This window comes from Phyllobates terribilis, unplaced genomic scaffold, assembly GCF_046119375.1.
Source record: "Phyllobates terribilis strain yellow unplaced genomic scaffold, ASM4611937v1 Scaffold_7__3_contigs__length_470593459, whole genome shotgun sequence".
Taxonomy (NCBI): domain Eukaryota; kingdom Metazoa; phylum Chordata; class Amphibia; order Anura; family Dendrobatidae; genus Phyllobates; species Phyllobates terribilis.
The window spans coordinates 442,964,166-442,981,065 of record NW_027362767.1 but is presented as its reverse complement, the minus strand read 5'-3'; positions in this window follow the sequence as shown (position 1 = coordinate 442,981,065).

Here is a 16,900-nt window from a genome sequence, read left to right as displayed (position 1 = left end):
AGAAAAGAGGTGGAGGAGTAAAAGGAGGGGGAGACACAGATATAGGCATGTCATGCCCTTCTAAAATCCAAAAAGTGAGAAGCCGAGACGGCCAGTCCGCTCCTGCCCGTGCCACCTCCGTGTCGCCGGGTTTGTGCCAGAGCCGCGGTGAACCCTGACGGCCAGCCCCCCTCTCCCAATACTGGTGCCTGTCCGCTGGTGGGTCGAGAGAGCCCCCCTGTGGTGGAGGCAGCTCTAAGCTTTTTAATTTAAATTGTCCCTCTAATTTGAATGAATACACTTTAAATCCATTTACAAGGATCTATTGGAGGGCAAGTCTCATGCCAGCAGCCGCGTAATTCCAGCTCCAGTAGCGTCCACTAAAGCTGCTGCAGTTAAAAAGCTTTTATAAGGATCGAGCTCGGCTGTCCACCGCAAGGCATCCTAGTGCCAGTCCCAGCCCCTATGCCTTGGGGTGCCTCCTGATGCTCTTCACTAAGTATCCCGTGGTCCCGAAGCATTTCCTTTGAAAAAATTAAGTGTCCAAACTACAGGTGGTGTAGCTTGCTTAACAGCCGGGATAATCCGCTGACTAGCAGACACTGCTACTAGGCACAAAGTATTTCCTGGGCTAGATGCAGTTAAAAATTTGTAAGTAGATACTCTCGTTGGATGCTGAGAAAGCATTCCATAGAGTCTCCTGGCACGCCATATATGATTCTCTTAAAAAGCTTGGGGTAGGGGTCTAGGGGACCCTTTTATAGCCAAAATCACGGCCCTGTATCACAATACGTCACCTAGGCTGAAGATAAATGGAACTGTAGCACCGAGGGCTCGGTTGCTACAGACGTATTGCACCTCACCCAGAGGTGTGATATCTCACTCTCAGATAAGGATTGAGTGTGGATCAGGACCCGACACCTGCATGCATTACACCACATTGCCGTGGGGCAGGGCGACCAATATGCCCCTGAGATGGGCACGACAGTCCCTGTCCCTGGCTGGAGTGGGGGGAGGGAACACTGAGGAAGGGGAACCCTGCAGTGCAGGAGCAGGGAGGAAGCAGTTCCTGGGTGCATTGAGAAGGGAGTATAAAAGGTGGGCACCATCTTAGTTCAGTGCAGAGAAGTCTGAGCAGAAGTGGCAGGGAGCAGGGGCTCTGCATGAGCTCTGCTCCGGAGGCGGGCCTAGTAACAGAGGCCCAGGCCTGCAAGAGGGAGAAGGAAGGAAGAGGAGCGGAGAAGGCTCCAGGAACGAGGAATGAAGGGATCCCAGGGGTGCGGACGGGCGAGTCGCCACCGCACGCCCGAATCCACCTGCGTGGAGGGGTCAGGCCAAAGGGGGAGACCGGTCCCCGAACTAGTGGAGGCAGGAAACGACCCTCAGCTAGAAACCGGAGGCTCTGACATTTTATGTGGCGCAGCCCCTTGCTCCACCCGCTAGGAAGGCACCACATAGGGTCAGGGAAACTGGCGCCAAGTTTACCAAGAGGAGGCCCGAGGCAGCCGGACAGAAGTGTTGGTAAGAAAGGCCAGACAAAGGACACACAAAGGGGGTCCTGTGAAGCGCTCCAAAGTTATCTGGGAGTTGTCTGAGCCCCTCACCTGGTGAGCACAGTACGACGTGGGCAGCCGTTACCTGCAGACGTGGTCTGGATAATAAGAACTGTGAGTAAAGGCCCTGAACTGCATCACTGACTCCGTGTCGTTACTGCTGCTGCCCTGCACCATCACCCCCATCCTCCGCATACACTGCCCTGAGGCTATACTCCTCCCGTGGGGAGTTATGCTACGCTCTGCTGCACCCACAACACCAGCCTTAGTGGTCTGCCCTGTAGCGGCGGTTCACTCTGACCGCAATCCACGGGTGGCGTAGTCGGACATTTAAACATCAAAACCACATAAATAGTTCCGCCACTGGTTTGACCGCCCTGAGCCACGGAACCGGATCGCCGCCACGAAGACTACAACCACCAGCATCCACCAAAAAGGGTCCGGCTCCGGGTGTCCCAAGGCCCAGGGGGTGCGTCAGAACATTTTCATCACCTTTCACAATCACCAATGGGACAAGGCAGTGATGTCCTCTGTCCCCTCTCTTATACATCCTAGTGACGGAGCACCTGCTCTCATCAATTCGCCATAACCCCAATATTAGGTGGATTGAGGTGGGAGGCACCGAGTACAAGTGCTCTCTATTTGCTGATGATGTCCTAGTATATATCACTCAATCACATATATCCATCCCTGCTGTTATGGCTGAAATAGATCACTTTGTTACATGGTAAAATTTTAAAATCAATGCAGCGAAGTCTGAGGCCCTCGATGTCTCCCTCCCTAAATCCATATAGGATTCCATCCAGTCCAACTTTCCCTTTACCTGGCCCTCACAGGGTATCAAATACTTAGGAATTCCTATTCATAGAGACCTCTCCCATCTATGTTATCTTAGTTTTGGGCCCTTTATTGAACAATTCCATACAGACCACGGTTGGCAAGTTAGAACTGTAAGATTCACTACGTGAACCACTGGTGTTTTGTGGAAAAGCACATGTACACCGCGTTCCAAATTATTATGCAAAAAGTGTTTAGGAGTGATAAGGGAAGAATTTGTTTGTTTGTCAGTTAAACTCATTGATGGTGATGTGTGTCAGGGCTCTTTATATCACTGTAAGCAATTGCAGACACCTGTGCTAATTAGTTTGGCAGGTGTGTCCAATGAAAGGCAAGACTACTTAAGAAGGCTCTCTCACATTATTAAGCAGCCTACATTTTCTGCCAAAATGGGAAAGAAAAAGGATGTGTCGGCTGCTGAGAAGCAACAAATTGTGGAGTGTTTAGGTCAAGGCATGACTACAATCAACATTGTGCGATGATCAGGATGAAGTGTCTTGGCAATCAAGAAGTATGTAGCTGATTCACAGTACACACGTGTGCGTGCTGATAAGGGCAAATTGAGGACTCTTTCCTACAGGCAATTACGTCAGGTTGAAACAGCAGCGGCAAAAAAGCCTTGTCATAGCAGCAGACAAGTTTTTGAAGCTGCTTGTGCCTCCAACGTCCCCCGAACAACAAGATGCAGGGTCCTTCAGAGGTTTGCAGCTGTGCATATGCCATCCTGTCGACCTCCTCTATCCACTTCACACAAGCAGAAACGGCTCCAGTGGGCCAAACATTACATGAAGACTGATTTCAAAACTGTTTTGTTCACGGATGAGTGCTGTGCAGCGCTCGATGGTCCAGATGAATGGAGTGGAGGATGGCTGGTTGATGGACACCCCACGCAAACACGGCTACAGCGCCAACAAGGAGGAGGTGGAGTAATGTTTTGGGCTGGAATCATGGGGAGAGAGATTGTCGGCCCCTTTAGGATCCCTGAAGGCGCTAAAGATGAACTCCATAATGTATGTGGATTTTCTCAAACAGCACTTCCTGCCATGGTTCAAGAAGAAGAACCGTGTATTTCACAGCAAGATCATTTTTCTGCATGATAATGCACCATCTCATGCTGCACATAAAACATCTGCATCTCTGGCTGATATGGGCATAAAAGGGGACAAACTTATGGTGTGACCCCCATGCTCCCCTGACCTCTACCCCATTCAGAACCTTTGGAGCATCATTAAAAGGAGTGTCTATGATGGCGGGAGGCAGTTCACATCTAAGCAACAGCTCTGGGAGGGTATTCTGTCCTCATGCAAAACAATTGAAGCAGAAACCATCCAAAACCTGACAAATTCAATGGGCGAGAGAGTTCAGAAGCTCCTTTCGAACAAGGGGTCCTATGTGAAAATGTAACATCACCTAGAATAAAGTTTTGAGTTGAAAACTGTTTGATTTCAGTTTCTAACAACCTGCTAATGCTTATAATTTCAAAAATGACCATTTTTTTGGTCTTTATTAAAATGAAAAGGTTGATCGAAAAGTTTGGGGGATCTAAGAGTGTGGCAACCCAGTAGTCATGATTACTTCGAATTCTGACAATATGAGGGTCATGCTGCAGGTAGTGCAGCAAGAAGGCACTTATGTGTCTTGCGCATCTCGGAGCCCCAAAATTATTTTCCGGGCTAGATGCAGCTAAAAATTATTTTTAATTTTAAATCTGGTGAAGCTTATTATAGATGGCCTAATAGGATCAGTGCTGCACACTGCTACAAAGCCCAAATTATTTTCCAGTCAAGATACAGATAAACATGATTAGTAATTTGAAAGCTTAAAACGGTTGGTAGGGTGATTTTAACCAATCATCAAGCTTTTACTCTCCCCAGGATGACACAGGGGTAGAAAAGTCGTTTCGGATCCATGATTTGTTCATCTTTATGAACGTGAGTCTGTCTACATTATCAGTGGAGAGCCGCGTGCGCTTATCTGTCAGCACACCACCAGCAGCGCTGAACACACGTTCAGACAGAACGCTGGCTGCGGGGCATGACAAGATCTCCAAGGCGTAAGTGGCTAGCTCCGGCCATTTATCCAGATTGGAAGCCCAAAAAGAGCAAGGGTCCAGTGACACAGTCGTGGCTTCAATGTTTACTTGGAGATACTCCTGTACCATCGTCTCTAGGCGTTGACTATGTGTCAGACTTCTTGTCTCCTGTGGCCTTGCAAAGGATGGGCTAAAAAAGTGGTGAAATGATTCCGCAAAATTGATGTTACCAGCAGATACTGTGGTTCTGTTACGGTTTGAGTGCTGAACACTTGACGGTCCCACGGTTGGCAAGTTGGAACTGTGAGATTCACTACGTGCACCACTGGTATTTTGTGGAAAAGCACATGTAAGATTCTGCAACAGTCTCTGCTGATACTCCTGCATGCGTGCATCCCTTTCTATGGCAGGAATAATTTCTGCAAATTTACTTTTGTACCGGGGATCTAACAGTGTGGCAACCCAGTAGTCAGGATTATTTCTAATTCTCACAATTCGAGGGTCATGTTGCAGGTAGTGCAGCAAGAAGGCACTCATGTGTGTTGCGCATCCAGGAGCACCAAGTCCCTGTTGTGTTGGTGGCGAGGTAGCAATCATGCTTCCTTCCTCTGTCCTCTCCCCCCAACCTCGCACAACAGAAATGTGATCAAGGTCTCCCTCATCTGATGAGTCTTCCATCAGTTCGTCCTCCACTTCTTCCTGGGCTCCTGCACCTTCCTCACTAGTTTGACTGCTACCATGCGCCCTGGTAAAATCATCTCCCCCACCCTCACATGCCTGCCGCCTTGGTGCTGCCGACTGTCTGGACCTTGCAGATGTTAGCCCTTCCGCATACAACTCCTCCTCCTCTACTTCCTCCACCTCCTCTTGTGCCACCACCTGACTCCGAATTCTGTTTAACATGTGCTCCAGCATGTAAATCACCGGAATAGTCATGCTGATAATGGCATCGTCAGCACTAAACATCTTCGTCGCCATTTCAAAACTGTGCAGAAAGGTGCATAGGTCCCTGATCTGAGACCACTCCTCCAGCGTGATTTGCCCCACCTCTGAATCTCGTTGGCCCAGGCTATACGTCAGAACGTATTGCACCAGGGCTTGTCGGTGCTGCCACAGTCGCTGCAACATGTGCAGAGTTGAATTCCACCGGGTAGGCACATCGCATTTTAGCCGGTGAAGTGGCAGGCCCAACGACTTCTGTAGAGATGTAAGTCGCTGAGCTGCGGGATGCGAACGGCGGAAGTAAGCACACAGCGACCGTGCCCTCTGCAGAAGGCCATCTAGTCTGGGAGAGTGGGCTAAAAATTGCTGGACAACCAGGTTCAACACGTGAGCCATACAAGGCACGTGTGTGACATTGCCCCGGCGAAGGGCCGCACCCAGGTTTGCAGCATTGTCGCACACGGCCTTCCCTGGTTTCAGGTCCAGTGGAGACAACCATTCATGAAATTGGTTCTCCAGAGCTGACCACAACTCCTCAGCTGTGTGACTCACATTTCCCAGACATTTCAATGTAAAAACCGCCTGATGACGTTGAGCCCTACTGCCAGCATAGTAAGGAGGTGTGCAGGATCCCTTCTGCGCAGTTAGAAAGCTTGTGGCATGACCAGACAGGCTTTGGGTGCAGGTGGAAGACCGAGAGGAGGTTGAGGAGGCAGAAGCAGTGGAGGAAAAATGACATAAAGAGGATTGACGCACAACTCGTGGGGACGGCAAGACTTGGACAGCAGCCCCTTGTCCTGCTGTCACCATAGTTACCCAGTGCCCAGTCAGCGACATGTAACGCCCCTGTCCATGCCTACTCGTCCAAGTGTCTGTGGTGAAATGCACCCTGTCACACACAGAGTTTCTCAAAGAAGCGGTGATGTTGTGTGCGACATGCTGGTGGAGCGCAGGCACACCTTTCTTTGAGAAGTAGTGCCGACTGGGCATCTGGTACTGGGGCACTGCGACGGACATAAGGTCTCGAAAATCCTCTGTGTCCACCAGGCGGAAAGGCAGCATTTCTGTAGCCAAGAGCTTGCAGATGGTGAAATTCAACCTCTTAGCTTTCTCATGGCTAGGAGGAAATGGTCTTTTACTTGTCCACATCTGAGGGACCGAGGGCTGGCTATTGTGCTTAGACGGGGTTGATAAGGGTGTCCCCGGCAAACTGCCGGTCTGTGAGGAAGATGCAGGCGGACATGTTAGGTTGCCTTGATCCAAAGGTGGTGCTATCGATGTCGGACAGCGCTCAAGACCAGCTGGTGTTACTACCTCCAAAGAAAATGATGACCTGCCAATCACGCTGGCTGTTGCGGGTAAAGAGGTGGCAGGTCTGCGCCCCAAAACAGGTGTGACTGCTGTCCCCCCAGTCACAGAGGATGAAGAGGCCGCGGATGCACAAGATATGGCAGACGGTGGTTGGCCCGGCCGGCTAGACCGCATTGTAGCACACTGAGCTTCCCACTGCAACTTATGCTTCATGTCCATGTGCCGGTTCATGCATGAAGTACTCAAACTATGTATTTTTTGGCCTCTACTTAGCTTTTGCTGACAAATGTTACAGATAACACGAGTTGGGTCATCTTTATCGATCTGAAAAAATGCCCAGGCTATGCAAGGCTTAGCACCCATGCGACCTGAAGAGCCACCACGACTTGTGGTGAGAGGCAGAGTTGTGTTTGAGGATGCAGTTGTTGACGTGCTTCCAGTACTACGTCTCTGTCCAGGAAGGCGCAACCTGACCTCGTCGTCACTAGCATCTTCCTCCACCTCCTCTGCTGACCTCATCTCTTGGCTGACTGTGGGTTGACAGTAAGTGGGATCTCCGACCTCATCATCATCACCCTGTGCGTTATCACACCCGTCGTCCTCAGAGCCAACCTGTTCCTGCCCTGACAAAAAACTAAAGTTGTCGCTCCAATCAGGTATTTGAGTCTTATCATCGTCTTCCTCATTGTCTCCACCAACAGGAGTTACAGTTTGGGAATGAGGGTCTACATTATGGTCAGAACCTTCTGCGTCTGGTCCTGGATCCGACTCATAAAGATTCTGGGCATCAGTGCAGATCATTTCCTCATCTGGATTCACAGAAGCGCTGGAGTCGACCTCTGATTCCCAGGCTATAGTATGAGTAAACAGCTCTGCAGACTCAACCATCTGTTCTACCTCATACTCAGACGGGCAGCTGGAGATTTGGGAGCTGTGAGGAAGCAAGTGCGATTTGGGTGACACCTTTGAGGACTGGAGTATTTGTGATGTTGAAGTTGATGTGGAGGAGAGCCCACTTAAAGGAGCACTTGATATCCGTTGAAGCACCTGCTGTTTTTGTGCCTCATCTGGAATTTGTAGCGATTGGCGTGGCCGTAAGAAAGGGATCTTATCACATTGTCCGCTAAAAGAAGTAGACATTTTAGTTTGGCTGGAAGATGGTCTTTCTTCTGCACCTACCCCACGGACACAACCTTTTTTCCCCTTCCCAACACGCCTATTCCCCTTTCCACCAGCAGCAGGCCTTTTTCCACTCATTTTGGTGGTTAACTAATTCACAACTCTGGAGTTGTTTGCACAAAAAAACAATGGATGGTAACCGAGCAGAGCTGAGTGGCCAAACTGTGGTATTAGGCCAAAACTATTGGCTGGGTTAGATGCAGAAAAAAATTATTTTTAATTTGCAACCTGATGGAGGTCAGTATAGATGGACTAATAGTCCAAGTCCCACACACCGCTAGAAGCCCAAATATTTTTTCAGAGCTAGATGCAGAAATTTTTTTTATTCAATTTGCAACCTGATGGAGGTCAGTATAGATGGACTAATAGACCAAGTCCCACACACTGCTAGAAGCCCAAATATTTTTTCAGAGCTAGATGCAGAAAAAAATTATTTTTAATTTGCAACCTGATGGAGGTCAGTATAGATGGACTAATAGACCAAGTCCCACACACTGCTAGAAGCCCAAATATTTTTTCAGAGCTAGATGCAGAAAAAAATTATTTTTAATTTGCAACCTGATGGAGGTCAGTATAGATGGACTAATAGACCAAGTCCCACACACCGCTAGAAGCCCAAATATTTTTTCAGAGCTAGATGCAGAAAATTTTTTTATTCAATTTGCAACCTGATGGAGGTCAGTATAGATGGACTAATAGACCAAGTCCCACACACTGCTAGAAGCCCAAATATTTTTTCAGAGCTAGATGCAGAAAAAAAATATTTTTAATTTGCAACCTGATGGAGGTCAGTATAGATGGACTAATAGAACAAGTCCCACATGCTGCTAGAAGCCCAAATATTTTTTCAGAGATAAATGAAGAAAAAAATTATTTTTAATTTGCAACCTGATGGAGGTCAGTATAGATGGACTAATAGACCAAGTCCCACACACTGCTAGAAGCCCAAATATTTTTTCAGAGCTAGATGCAGAAAAAAATTATTTTTAATTTGCAACCTGATGGAGGTCAGTATAGATGGACTAATAGACCAAGTCCCACACACCGCTAGAAGCCCAAATATTTTTTCAGAGCTAGATGCAGAAAAAAATTATTTTTAATTTGCAACCTGCTGGAGGTCAGTATAGAAGGACTAATAGAACAAGTCCCACACACTGCTAGAAGCCCAAATATTTTTTCAGAGCTAAATGAAGAAAAAAATTATTTTTAATTTGCAACCTGATGGAGGTCAGTATAGATGGACTAATAGACCAAGTCCCACACACTGCTAGAAGCCCAAATATTTTTTCAGAGCTAGATGCAGAAAAAAATTATATTCAGTTTGCAACCTGATGGAGGTCAGTATAGATGGACTAATAGAATGATGCTATGCCCAAAAGATTTTACTTCACTAGGTGCAGTAAAAAAATTGGTATTCTATACACAGGTGGTATATCTTGCAACACAGATAGGCTACTCCACTGACTAACACACTCTGCAATAGGCCAAAAAGGATTAGCTTTGCTAGATTCAGCCAAATGCTGTGAAAAAAACTTGCACAGCACTGGCACAGACCTGCCTGGCAAAAACTGATAGGAACTGATGTAACCTAGTCCTGAAAAGGACTCCAATTACAATTAGTCTTTACTCCCACAATCTATCTATTTAAGAGCACAGACCTGCCTGATAAAAGTCGTAGGAAATGCTGTAACCTAGTCCTTAAAAGGACTGCAATCACAACTATTCCCTACTCCCAAGCTATCTGTATATTTGTGCGAAAATTGGCTTGAAATTAACAAGGTATAGCGCACACAGCAACAGCGGTGCCGTCTAACACGCAGCTGCAGCAGTGAGAAAATGGTGGCGACGGGGAAAATGGCTTGGTCTTATAGGGCAAGGACATGTGACATACACTGCCAATGACACATGCCCTTGCTTGTGTGAAAAAAAGCACTTCGCTCCGTGTGTGCGCTGCTGATAGGCTGACAGATTGCACCTCCCCACTGCAAATGCGGGAAAGAGAAAAAAAAATGGAGATCTTCATTGTTCCTGCAGAGATCCATCCCCTGCCCCTCCCCCCGCCCCGCTGTACACTCAAACTGCGTATTAACATTAATTTTCATCATTACTGAGAAAAAATCCAGTTATGATTTTGGTGCACGAACAGTTATCGAACATAACCTCGAACAGCCGAATTTTTCTCAAATTGTTCGTGTTCGCCGACCAGCTCGAACACCGCCCAAAACAGCTCGAATTTGAGATTGGCGAACAGTTCGAGTAGAACAACGCTCATCTCTACTCAGGATCAGTAATGTAATGTATGTACACAGTGACTGCACCAGCAGAACAGTGAGTGCAGCTCTGGAGTATAATGCAGGATGTAGCTCAGGATCAGTAATGTAATGTATGTACACAGTGACTGCACCAGCAGAATAGTGAGTGCAGCTCTGGAGTATAATACAGGATGTAACTCAGGATCAGTAATGTAATGTATGTACACAGTGACTGCACCAGCAGAATAGTGAGTGCAGCTCTGGAATATAATACAGGATGTAACTCAGGATCAGTACAGGATCAGTAATGTAATGTATGTACACAGTGACTGCACTAGCGGAATAGTGAGTGCAGCTCTGGAGTATAATACAGGATGTAACTCAGGATCAGTAATGTAATGTATGTACACAGTGACTGCACCAGCAGAACAGTGAGTGCAGCTCTGGAGTATAATGCAGGATGTAGCTCAGGATCAGTAATGTAATGTATGTACACAGTGACTGCACCAGCAGAATAGTGAGTGCAGCTCACATCTATATATATAATCGTCTTATCCCGTCTGTCTGTCTGTCTGTCTTTCTGTCAGTCTGTCCTGGAAATCCCGCGTCGCTCATTGGTCCGGCAGCGGCCAATCAGCGCCGTGGGATTTCTGAAAAAAGATGGCGGCCGTTATCGGCTCATCTGCGGGACGGAGCTCAGCGGCGATGCAGCCGGGAGATGACTGGCGCGAGGCGCTCATCTCCCGGCCGGTAGCAGCAGAAGGACCTCAACCGCCGGACCCATCTGCGGGACGGAGATGCCGCCGGGAGATGAGTGGCGCGAGGCGCTCATCTCCCAGCCGGTAGCAGCGGAAGGACCGCCAGCGTCGCTGACCTCCATGCGGAAGGGAGGACCGGGGAGCGGCGCTGCGGGTCGGGATACTTCTGCTGCGAGCGCCCGCTCATGTCCCGGGTTCTCGCAGCGGAAGTACCAGCACAGGCAGCGCCGCTCCCCGGTCCTCACCAAGACGATTCGATGATTGGTCGCGGTCTTCGGACCCGACCAATCACTGATCTTACTGCAAAAGTTAAACACAGCTGTGCTGATTGGTCGCGTACGCTGCCCGCGACCAATCACCGATTTGGGGGCCACATTTAAATATCGGCCGCGACCAATCACCGATCTTGGCTCCACATTTAAACACCGCTGTGCTGATTAGTCGCTGACGCCGGGCGCGACCAATCACCGATTTTGGCGCCACATTTAAATAGCATCCGCGACCAATCAGCACAGCGGTGTTTAAATGTGGAGCCAAGATCGGTGATTGTTCGCGGGCGATATTTAAATTTGGCGCCCAAATCGGTGATTGGTCGTGGGCAGCGTCCGCGACCAATCAGCACAGTAGTGTTTAACTTTTGCAGCAAGATCAGTGATTGGTCATGGCCGATGCCCGCGACCAATCACCGATTTGGGTGCCACATTTAAATAGCGGCCGCGACCAATCACCGATCTTGCCGCCACATTTAAACACTGCTGTGCTGATTGGTCGCGGACGCCAACCGCGACCAATCAGCGAGATTGGCGCCAAATTTAAACAACGCTCTGCTGATTGGTCGCAGACTCCAACCGCGACCAATCAGCGAGATTGGTGCCAAATTTAAACAACGCTCTGCTGATTGGTCGCGGTTGCCAGCCGTAACCAATGACCAATCAGCGAGATTGGCGCCTAATTTAAACAGCGCTATGAACTCCCGACGGCAAGTGTGAACGGAGGACCGAGGAGCGGCGCCGCCGGTTGGGATGCTTCTGCTGCGAGCAGCCGCTCATCTCCCAGCTGCTCGCAGCGGAAGTACCCGCACAGGCAGCGCCGCTCCCCGGTCCTCACTAATACGACGCTGATTGGTTGCGGCCGCCGGCCCCGACCAATCATCGATATGGGCGGCAAATTTAAACCCCGCTCTGCTGATTGGTTGCGGTGGCCGGCCCCGACCAATCAGCGAGATTGGCGCCAAATTTAAACAATGCTCTGCTAATTGGTCGTGGTCGCCGGCGGCGAACAATCAGCAGTATTGGCGCAAAATTTAAACCCCGCTCTGCTGATTGGTCACGCCCGGCGGTCGCGACCAATCAGCGATTTTGGCGCCAAATGTAAACCCTGCTCTGCTGATTGGTCGCGGTCTCCGACCGTGAACAATCAGCAGTATTGGCGCCAAATTTAAACACCGCTCTGCTTATTAGTCGCGGTCTCCGACCGCGAACATTCAGCAGTATTGGCGCCAAATTTAAACCTCGCTCTGCTGATTGGTCGCGGTGGCCGGCCCCGACCAATCAGCGAGATTGGCGCCAAATTTAAACAATGCTCTGCTAATTGGTCGTGGTCGCCGGCGGCGAACAATCAGCAGTATTGGCGCAAAATTTAAACCCCGCTCTGCTGATTGGTCACGCCCGGCGGTCGCGACCAATCAGCGATTTTGGCGCCAAATGTAAACCCTGCTCTGCTGATTGGTCGCGGTCTCCGACCGTGAACAATCAGCAGTATTGGCGCCAAATTTAAACACCGCTCTGCTTATTAGTCGCGGTCTCCGACCGCGAACATTCAGCAGTATTGGCGCCAAATTTAAACCTCGCTCTGCTGATTAGTCGCAACCACCGGCCGTGACCAATCAGCGATATTGCCGCCAAATTTTTAACACCACTTCGCTGATTGGTCGCGGTGGCCGGCCGCGACCAATCAGCGATATTGGCGCCATATTTAAACACCGCTCTGCTCATTGGTCGTGGTTACTGGTCACGAATAACCAGCATTATTGGCAACATATTTAAACACCGCTCTGCTGATTGGTCGCGACCGTGAACAATCACCATTGTTGGCGCCAAATTTAAATACCGCTCTGCTGATTGGTCGCGACCGCCGGCCGCAAACAATCAGCATTATTGCCGCCAAATTTAAACCCCGCTCTGCTGATGGGTCGCGTTCGCTGGCCGCGACCTATCAGCATTATTTGCGCCAAATTTAAACCCCACTCTGCTGATTAGTCGAGACCGCCGGCCGTGACCAATCTGCGATATAGGCGCCAAATTTTAACACCGCTTTGCTGATTGGTTGCGGTAGCCGGCCTCGACCAATCAGCGATTTTGGCGCCAAATGTAAACACCGCTCTGCTGCTTGCGCCCGGTCGGCCGCATACCTATTCTAGAATACCCGATGCGTTAGAATCGGGCCACCATCTAGTATAATATATTTACAAAGTGACAGATATTTATATAAATTACAAGTCACAAATAGGTTTAAAGGTAAATAGAAAGTTTCCTAATAGATGACCTATTGAGATTTGTGCTGCACTATGTCCAGTCAAATGCAGAGCTCCCCAAAGAAGAGAAGTTATGTTAGGCTCAATATCGTAGTTTAACCAGCATCAATCCTTTGTGGCACTGGGAATTCACCTTAATATAATAGCATAAATTCTCTTTGATTGCCCCTTATCTCCTGGGATTTTAATTATTCACAGAATTCCTTAAGAATCAATCTACATGTGGTTGTTACGGCAAATCTACTCTACTTGACCAGATTGCAAATTCCTCCAAATTAACAAGTTGAAAGAATTTAAATGTGAATGATACAAATATATGTATTAAAAAGAATTCACATATTTGCAAATTTCACAATACCAACAGCACAAGTGAATCAATTTCCATGGCAACCAAAAGTTCAAAAAAAATCTCTTTTTCTGTTAAAGAAATCTCAAACTGTACTTGATGTTAGTTTCTGAGCTGGAAACCATGTTTGCACTGTCGTGCGATTAATTATATATTGTAGATTCGCAGCCACTTGGTTGCCAGGTATTTGTGCTGCATTTATTTTCAAAATTATGCAAACATTAATATTACTAAGAACGTTTTAATTACAATGTTCTTGTGCAAATATATTTAGATTACTACCAGTTACTTGCAAATTAGAAACATTTTACCTTTTTTTTTTTATACATATCCAAAAAAAAATCCAAGAATCCCATCCAGGAGGAAAACTATTGAAAATTAGCCCGGGAATCTCATGGTATTTGAACGCGAGTTATCATTAGACCTCCTCGAATTAAGCAGTCCAGGGGGAGAATTACAATGTATCTGTACAGAATGTTTTAATAAATAGGCATAATATCAATTGTTTACGACTAATACAGAATTGCACCGCGGGGACCGAGTGTCTTTCATATGTAATTAGCTAAGCTCTAAACATATTAAAGGTATTCAGTTTGCATTAATTTACTGAATTCTAATTATGGTGTTACTGTTAATACAAACCACGAGAGGCGTTACAAAGGTCACTGCTTGATCTACATGAATGCAATAAGCAAGTTTGGTGTTTAGCGCTTGCAAGGTTTTACGCCGCAGCGTCCACATATTGCACAAGAGAATTCGCTTTCTTTGTCTCTCGTCTCCTGTGTGTTTCAGTCATCAGATCATAATAACACAACATCGTCATTTTTACCCCAGGGTGAATTAGCACCAAAGCCAAGACACACTTACTTCTTCATTAAGTTATAACAGCGTAATGAAATCTCTCCGAGCTGACCATAGCAGAAAATAACAGCATGGCGGACATACAGTACAGCGGCGCGTCCTTCAGCTGCAAACTGACAGCAATTAAAATAATTAGTAGATTCCAGGTATTTAGGTTAAGATGACTGTCTGGTCACCATATGGATGAGCTATCCGAGGTATTGGTCATCAAAATGAGATCAGCGGGGTCAGATCTCCGCTGACCTCATATTCGTGACCTATTCTATAGACAGTGAGCGCAGCTGTGGAGAGTAATTCAGAATCATTACAGGATCAGTAATGCAATGTACAGAATAGTGAGTGCAGCTCTGGAGGATAATACAGGATGTAACTCAGGATCAATACAGGATCAGTAATGTAATGTACAGTGGTGGCTAAAAGTATTGGCACCCCTGCAATTCTGTCAGATAATACTCTGTTTCTTCCTGAAAATGATTGCAATCACAAATTCTTTGGTATTATTCTCTTCATTTAATTTGTCTTCAATGAAAAAACACAAAAAGAATTGTCCTAAAGCCAAATTGGATATAATTCCACACCAAATCTAAAAAAGGGGTTGGACAAAAGTATTGGCACTGTTTGAAAAATCATGTGATGCTTCTCTAATTCGTGTAATTAACAGCACCTGTAACTTATCTGTGGCACCTAACAGGTGTTGGCAATAACTAAATCACACTTGCAGCCAGTTAACATGGATTAAAGTTGACTCAACCTCTGTCCTGTGTCCTTGTGTGTACCACATTGAGCATGGAGAAAAGAAAGAAGACCAAAGAACTGTCTGAGGACTTGAGAAACCTAATTGTGAGTAAGCATGAGCAATCTCAAGGCTACAAGTCAATCTCCAAAGACCTGAATGTTCCTGTGTCTTCCGTGCGCAGTGTCATCAAGAAGTGTAAAGCCCATGGCACTGTGGCTAACCTCCCTAGATGTGGACGGAAAAGAAAAATTGACGAGAGATTTCAACGCAAGATTGTGCGGATGGTGGATAAAGAACCTCGACTAACATCCAAACAAGTTCAAGCTGCCCTGCAGTCCGAGGGTAGAACAGTGTCAACCCGTACTATCCGTCGGCGTCTGAATGAAAAGGGACTGTATGGTAGGATACCCAGGAAGACCCCACTTCTTACCCCGAGACATAAAAAAGCCAGGCTGGAGTTTGCCAAAGCTTACCTGAGAAAGCCTAAAACATTTTGGAAGAATGTTCTCTGATCAGATGAGACAAAAGTAGAGCTTTTTGGGAAAAAGCATCAACATAGAGTGTACAGGAAAAAAAAAGAGGCATTCAAAGAAAAGAACACGGTCCCTACAGTCAAACATGGTGGAGGTTCCCTGATGTTTTGGGGTTGCTTTGCTGCCTCTGGCACTGGACTGCTTGACCGTGTGCATGGCTTTATGAAGTCTGAAGACTACCAACAAATTTTGCAGCATAATATAGGGCCCAGTGTGAGAAAGCTGGCTCTCCCTCAGAGGTCATGGGTCTTCCAGCAGGACAATGACCCAAAACACACTTCCAAAAGCACTATAAAATGGTTTGAGAGAAAGCACTGGAGACTTCTAAGGTGGCCAGCAATGAGTCCAGACCTGAATCCCATAGAACACCTGTGGAGAGATCTCAAAATGGCAGTTTGGAGAAGGCACCCTTCAAATATCAGGGACCTGGAGCAGTTTACCAAAGAAGAAAGGTCTACAATTCCAGCAGAGCATTGTAAGAAACTCATTGATGGTTACCGGAAGCGGTTGTTCGCAGTTATTTTGGCTAAAGGTTGTGCAACCAAGTATTAGGCTGAGGGTGCCAATACTTTTGTCTGGCCCATTTTTGGAGTTTTGTGTGAAACGATCAATGATTTGATTTTTGCTTCATTCTCTTTTGTGTTTTTTCCTTGCAAGCAAATTAAATGAAGATAATAATACCAAAGAATTTGTGATTGCAATCATTTTCAGGAAGAAACTGAGTATTATCTGACAGAATTGCAGGGGTGCCAATACTTTTGGCCACCACTGTATGTGCACAGTGACTGCACCTGCAGAATAGTGAGTGCAGCTCTGGAGTATAATACAGGATGTAACTCAGGATCAGTATAGGATCAGTAATGTAATGTATGTACACAGTGACTGCACCAGCAGAATAGTGAGTGCAGCTCTGGCGTATAATACAGGATGTAACTCAGGATCTGTACAGGATCAGTAATGTAATGTATGTACACAGTGACTGCACCAGCAGAATAGTGAGTGTAGCTCTGGAGTATAATACAGGATGTAACTCAGGATCAGTATAGGA